Source organism: Schistocerca gregaria, chromosome 6, assembly GCF_023897955.1.
Source record: "Schistocerca gregaria isolate iqSchGreg1 chromosome 6, iqSchGreg1.2, whole genome shotgun sequence".
NCBI classification, from domain to species: Eukaryota; Metazoa; Arthropoda; class Insecta; order Orthoptera; family Acrididae; genus Schistocerca; species Schistocerca gregaria.
In genome coordinates, this window is record NC_064925.1 from 503,423,596 (window position 1) to 503,431,159 (window position 7,564).

General features: G+C 44.2%; 2 non-coding genes across 2 annotated transcripts; one reads left to right on the forward strand and one right to left on the reverse strand.

Moving 5' to 3' along the window:
- Positions 1-816: 816 nt before the first annotated feature.
- Trnas-cga (transfer RNA serine (anticodon CGA)) lies at positions 817-893 on the reverse strand. Its single transcript has one exon. It is a non-coding gene; the product is annotated as a tRNA-Ser (tRNA).
- A 68-nt stretch (positions 894-961) lies between these two features.
- Positions 962-1,038, forward strand: Trnas-cga (transfer RNA serine (anticodon CGA)). The gene has a single exon. It is a non-coding gene; the product is annotated as a tRNA-Ser (tRNA).
- Positions 1,039-7,564: the final 6,526 nt, after the last annotated feature.

The following is a 7,564-nucleotide window of genomic DNA, read 5'->3' on the forward strand; positions in this document are numbered from 1 at the left end:
TGCTCAGAGCCATCTGAACCATCGGAAGTGAAACAGGTTCTGTTGAGGCTAAATCAGAATTTACACCATCACCTATTTCCACAGCAAGTTATCATGTAATCCCTGATCAACATTACGCTGAGTAGATCTCTTAGAACCTTTTTCTTCGTGTACAGTTAAATTTCGAGACACGGCTGAGTCATCTAGTTCACAATTTGTTGGACGTTCGTTGAGCACTGTGCATTTACACACCACTTAAAACATCAAATTTTCTCATTTCCCATACAAGAAATCGACTGAAATTTTTCTCTGCATTATCACCACCCCCTTTTTCAGTACTAGCTTGATGTAGACGAGTTTATTATTGTGGAAGAGGAGTGGTCAAATTACTCTAGCTCTTCAGTACGCATACTATTTACAAGACTCAGCACTGCAGTATCACCTTTGCGTCAAAAGTGTAATAATGATTTCATTTTCCTGAAAAAATAATCGGTCTGTATACTGTGCATTTCACTTTTCAAACCTTTTCCCAATAATTAAGATGGCAGAGAAGATGCATGATTTCAAAATTCCTTAAAAACTTTCTTCTACATCAGTCTAAAATTAGTCGGCACCTCACCATGTACATGACATCTCGTTATGATGTAATATGATTCGGCAACCAAGGTAGGAAGAAGCGAGAATCCCTGTCAACAGCTGGGCAATCTTGCGAAGGGGCATCAAACCGTTCCACTAGACGCATTATGAAGAGGCTTCAAACCGTCCATATCCCCAGAATGAGATTTTCACTCTCCAGCGGAGTGTGCGCTGATATGAAACTTCCTGGCAGATTAAAACTGCGTGCCCGACCGAGACTCGAACTCGGGACCTTTGCCTTTCGCGGGCAAGTGCTCTACCAACTGAGCTACCGAAGCACGACTCACGTCCGGTACTCACTCAGGTACTGGCAGAAGTAAAGCTGTGAGTACCGGACGTGAGTCGTGCTTCGGTAGCTCAGTTGGTAGAGCACTTGCCCGCGAAAGGCAAAGGTCCCGAGTTCGAGTCTCGGTCGGGCACGCAGTTTTAATCTGCCAGGAAGTTTCGTCCATATCCCCTTTAATTTCAGCTTCTTTCACACCGAAGCTACTCATTTATTCACAACTTCAGTTGTCATCAAGAACCTAAGTGCATATATGTACCGTTTCACTCCTTCCAAGACCGAGAAAGCTTTGGCAGAGCCATATATAGCATTTAGGTCCTCTGTGTGGCAGATAGACATACTGATTGCTCAGCTACATAGGCAGAGGAACGTTTACTTCAATAATTTTAATTATATACGTTATATTGTTTTAGCTACTGCCCTCTAAGGAAGACTTCTCATGGTTAATGTACCAGTTATTGTCATCGCATCATTTACTTCAAAATTATTAAGCAAGTCATTACTTTTTTTTTAGTTTTTATTCAGTCAATCTTCCACCGTTTCTACCATGGTATACCTCTTGTTTTCTGTTGTTTGTGTTTCCCTGATGTCGCGCGGGATTAGCCGAGCGGTCTGGACGTTGCAGTCATGGACTGTGCGACTGGTCCCGGCGGAGGTTCGAGTCCTCCCTCGTGCATGGGTATGTGTGTTTGTCCTTAGGATAATTTAGGTTACGTAGTGTGTAAGCTTAGGGACTGATGACCTTAGCAGTTAAGTCCCATAAGATTTCACACACATTTTTTTCTTACCTGATGTAAATTTCTACCTCTTTACAAATTTCTGATATCTCTTGTTGCCAGTTTTATCTTTACATAATAAATAACACACGTTTCAGCTGGTTAGTTGGGCCTCAAAAATGCACATACGAGTGCACGTACGCATGCGCTATTCACTAGAGAGACAATCAAGTACTTTTTAAATTGCTGTGTAACCGGCCCGTTTTGAGCCAGAAACAAGTTTCAGATTAATTTAAATAAGCTGAAGTCATTTGTAATTACACGAATTCAATTCATTTCACAAAAATGCAATAAATTAATTGACTGACGAAGGTGAAATTAGTGAGTATGCAGTAACACGAAATTATATTACTGAAAACAGCTTAGAAATGCTAAACCAGCGACGTAATGTTACAGTGAAGGCTTTCACGGTCGGATGTCTTACCTGCTGGTGGATCTTCTTGGTTTTATGACTATGGTCCATGAAACATTTTCGTTCCTTGCGTTTCGACCACAACTGCGCTGGACATCCTCGGAGTTGATCCTGGTTCCGCTGAGTCTTGCCGACTGACAGGTCGGGCGCCGGAGAAAGAGGTAACTACTGTGTGAAAGTCCGCAGCTCTTGGTCTCCCGGTAGCGTTCTCGTTTAACGAGCAGGAGGTCCCGGGTTCGACTGCCGGTGGAGTCAGGGATTTTCCCTGCCTCGAGATGACTGGGTTGTGTTGTGTCGTCTTCATCATCATCATCATTCATCCCTATTAAGGTCGGAGGAAGGCAATGCCAAACCGCCTCCGCTAGGACCTTGCCTAGTCGGCGGTGCGGGTCTCCCTCATCGTCCCCTACGCTCCTCGGAGTATGGGGCCTCATCATCATCATCATCACCTTGGGAAAGGGGCGTGATCGCTACACTTGTTCGGTAGAGATAATTCTTGTCAGAAATAAAACCTGATTGTCGACCGTCGTCTGTCAGCGATAAAATTTATCGATTCCGTCCACATACCTCTAAATTTCATGGCTTCAACTTTCTGTTAACATTGGTGAAAGTGCAGAAGAATACAGGAATGAACGGTCTACTGAATACAGAATGTGATTGTTTCTGAAGAAATACCATTAGGCTTTACGAAAAATATCTTCCACACAATTGTACAGATACCAACAGCTTAACAGGCCATGCATCTACGTTCCTAACAAGAATGGTACACAGAAGAATGGAAAAGAAAATTGAGAATCTGTTAGGAAAGATCAGTTTGGCTTAGGAAAGGTATAGGCACCAAGGGAGGCACTTTGATAATGGAAGCGAGACTTAAGAATCAATAATGTAATATTGTGCAACATGTTCGAAATACAGAAAAAATGAAAGCTCTATAGAAAGGCGGGTAGTATATTATATGTGCAAGAAGCAATTGGAAAAAATAAGAATGGAAGACCAAGAACGAAGGGCACTCATTAAAAAGGGTATAAGACGGATGAATTCTTTCGTTTCCGCTGTGGCCGAGTGGTTCTAGGCACATCAGCTTGGAATCGCGCTGCTGCTAGGGTCGCAGGTTCGAATCCTGCCTCTGGCATGGATGGTGTGATGTCCTTAGGTTAGTTAGGTTTAAGTAGTTCTAAGTCTAGGGGACTGATGACCTCAGATGTTAAGTCCCATGGTGCTTAGAGCCATTTGAACCATCTTTCGCCGAGCGGTCTAAGGCGCTGCAGTCATGTACTGTGCGGCAGATCCCGGCGGAGGTTCGAGTCCTCCCTCATGCATGGATGTGTGTGTTTGTCCTTAGAATATTTTAGGTTAAGTAGTGCGTAAGCTTAGGGACTGATGACCTTAGAAGTTAAGTCCCATAAGATTTCACACACATCTGAACATCATCTGAACCATCTTCCGTGCCTACTGTTTAATCTTTACATCGGAGAAGCACTGAAGGAAATAAAAGGAAGAATCAACTGAGGAATTAAAAATTCAGAGTGGAAGATTATCAACAATAAAATTGGCTGATATATTGCTCTCCTCAATGAAAATGAAGGCTAATTCAAGAACTACTGAACGGAGTGAGGTGCCTAATAAATACAGAATATGGACAGAGTGTAAAACGAAGAAAGACTAAAGTAATGAGAAGTATCAGAAATGTAATTAGCTACAAACATAACGTCAAAATTGGAGACTTTGAAGTAGGCAAAGTTAAGGAATTCTGTTGCCTTGAAAGCAAAACAGCAGATGAAGGACGAAGCAAGGCTGATTAACTCAGGCACAGAGGTCTATTATGGCCAAGAAAAGTCTGCTAGTATCTTATATAGGTCATAATTACAGGAAGAAGTATCTGAGACTGCAGGTTTGGAGCAAAGCATCCATTGGCAGTGAGCCGCGGGCTTTGAGAAAATCAGAAAAGGAGCGACACGAATCGTTTAATATAGAGTACTGTAGAAGCATGCTGAAAATAGATGGACCGATAAGAAATTGAGAAGGTCCTCCACAGAATTGGCGAATAAATGACCATGTGGCAACGCTGATAAGACAATAGAGCATGTGTTCATGCATCAGTGAATAACTGCCACTGTACTAGATGCAGCATTAGAGGGTAAAAACTGTAGAAGAAGGCCGAGATTGAAATATATCTAACAAATACACTACAGGCCACTAAAATTGCTACACCAGAAAGAAATGGAGATGATACACGAGTATTCATTGGACAAATATGTTATACTAGAAATGACATGTGATTACATTTTCACCCAATTTGGATGAATAGATCCTGAGAAATAAGTACTCAGAACAACCACCTCTGGCCGTAATAACGGCCTTGATACGCCTGGGCATTGAGTCAAACAGAGCTTGGATGGCGTGTACAGGTACAGCTGCCCATGCAGCTTCAACACGATACCACAGTTCATCAAGAGTAGTGACGAGTCTATTGCTTGGCCACCATTGACCAGACGTTTTCAATTGGTGAGAGATCTGGAGAATGTGCTGGCCAGGGCAGCAGTCGAACATTTTCTGTATCCAGAAAGGCCCGTACAGGACCTGCAACATACGGTCGTGCATTATCCTGCTGATATGTAGGGTTTCGCAAGGATCGAATGAAGGGTAGAGCCACGGGTCGTAACACATCTGAAATGTAGCGTCCACTGTTCACAGTGCCGTCAATGCGAACAAGAGGTGACAGAGACGTGTAACCAATGGCATCCCATACCATCACGCCGGGTGATACGCCAGTATGACGATGACGAATACACGCTTCCAATGTGCGTTCACCGCGATGTTGCCAAACACGGATGCGACCATCATGATACTGTAAACGGAACAAGGATTCATCCGAAAAAATGACGTTTTGCCATTCGTGCATCCAGGCTCGTCGTTGAGTACACCACCACAGGCGCTCCTGTCTGTGATGCAGCGTCAAGGGTAACCACAGCCATGATCTCCGAGCTGATAGTCCATACTGTTGCAAACGTCGTCGAACTGTTCTTGGAGATGGTTGTTGTCTTGCAAAGGTCCCCATCTGTTGACTCAGGGATCGAGACGTGGATGCACGATCCGTTACAGCCATGCGGATAAGCTGCCTGTCATACCTACTTCTAATGATACGAGGCCGTTGGGATCCAGCATGGCGTTCCCTATTACCCTCCTGAACCCACCGATTCCATATTCTGCTAACAGTCATTGGATCTCGACCAACGCGAGCAGCAATGTCGCGATACGATAAACCGCAATCGCCATAGGCTACAATCCGACCTTTATCAAAGTCGGAAACGTGATGATACGCATTTCTCCTCGTTACACGAGGTATCACAACAACGTTTCACCATGCAACGCCGGTCAACTGCTGTTTGTGTATGAGAAATCGGTTGGAAACTTTCCTCGTGTCAGCACGTTGTAGATGTCGCCACCGTCGCCAACCTTTGTGAATGCTCTGAAAAGCTTATTATTTGCATATCACAGCACCTTCTTCCTGTCGGTTAAATTTCACGTCTGTAGCACGTCATCTTCATGGTGTAGCAACTTTAATGGCCAGTAGTGTAGTTATGGACGTAGGTTGCAAGTGGTACTCTGATATCAGGAGGTTGCCACAAGCGGTGGTGGACCGCATATAACCAATTAGAAGACGGGTAGGACCAAAGTGGCAAGTAAAAAAAGAGAATACTTTCGACGGCAGCAGAGAAACGGGCACTCGTATGAAACACCGGGACAGGAAGTAATCTGTCTTTAAAGCAAAACTGTGCGGAAATTTTCATCAGCTCGAATTAGTTTCGGCGGTCTCGCTTCTTCTGTCGTGGAGTAATCAACCAGCAGACCTTTCAACAATGTTCCGCTTGTATACAGCTATGTCGTCTGCCGAAAAAGGGCAAGCGCTTTTCGTGGCCGGCACTGATCTCCAGAGATAAAAAAAAGAAATACGTAGCATGGAATATTATGGAAGGGTCGTCAGTTCACGGCGAATAAAAAAGCATTAGTTGTGTTTGTAAATAAAAATACTGAGAGACGTGTTGGTAAAACAGTATCAAGCGTATTCCGAGCATTAGAATACGTTACTTAATGCATCCTCAGTTTTTCCAGAGTTTCTTTCGCAGCGAGTGACATCCGCAGTGTACAGAATTAAGCAGTTCTTTTCTCTTCGCAGTGTCTCTCTTCAGCAGAATTTCATGTTTATTCAGTACATTAACTCCCATAAGGGAGCAGCAGATATGCAGTGAAGGGGAGGGCTCAAATTTGCATGCGCAATGTGTAACACACAAAGAATTTTAATCAGAGTTAATGTACCGTGCGGTGAGTAAACAGCGGTGCAGACGAAATTATTTCACGTCAGTGGCGAACCAGGCGCGCATAAACATAAGGGACGTCCGCAGCAACGAGGGCTGACAGTTCTCATTGCACTCACTTTTCTCCGATGTGACCTATTTCCTTCTGAACACGAGAAGAGAGCGCGGGAAAGAACAGGCTTAATTTGTAGTTCCTGGTGTTTTCCGGGCTCGTTGATACATTAGATTACGAACGTGCAACCGTAGAAACTCTATTTGTACAAGTGATGTTTCGACCACATACGTTCCGAGCATCTTCCGAGTGAACCTCTAAGGTGGCTATAAATTCGCACCTTACAAGCACTCATCCACATACTTTGCCGTGATCTACAAACACAATTAGGTATCATGTGATAGGTTGTACATCATATATATGAATATATAAAGGAGACTGACATTGTCACGTACGCCTTGCAAATAATTGTTAACGCTCATTGCATGAATGGTGATAGAGTGTCTTTTTTATAAAAGCGCCGTAATGAATGATTGCCTATACTAGTAGAGGTTGGAACGCCAGTGGAAATGGAACGGTTGGTGGAACTGAAGCCCTGGGTGGAAGACCCACACAGGTGTGTTGGTCCTGCTTAAACACAGGAAATAGCAAGGCGGACGTCGTAGTACCTAAGTGCTGGAGCACAATAGAGTCTCGACCGGCCAGTTTTGTAGCCGAACCGGAAGGAGTATACTACGGAAACGCTGAAAATCTTGCAAGCAGGTGAGAGGTACGAAGAATCGGCAGCTCATTAACCACACAGGCTGGGTTATTTACAAGGATTTTTACTCAGAAGCATACCATTGTACGAGTATAGGTTTTTCCTCGCAAACTTTCCGCGCTGGACGACAAAGGACTAAAATATGGTTGGTCGGCGTTCGGAAGAATCTGTAGAGAGGGAGAAGATTCCGTGGTTTCGGAAATATGATTCGTTTCCGGAATTACGAGGGTGGGGAGCCAAGCCTTGCTGGGAAGCCAGCGCAGGAGAGAGGCAGTCTTCCGTTTTGAGCTCCCGTGTGTGACGGTCGCTCAGTATCAGCTTCTTGTTGGTACTGATGGACTTGCTGCCTTTGCTCTCACGAGATTGTATAGTTCGAACGGTTAGGCACTGTACTGTTGTGAACTTACACG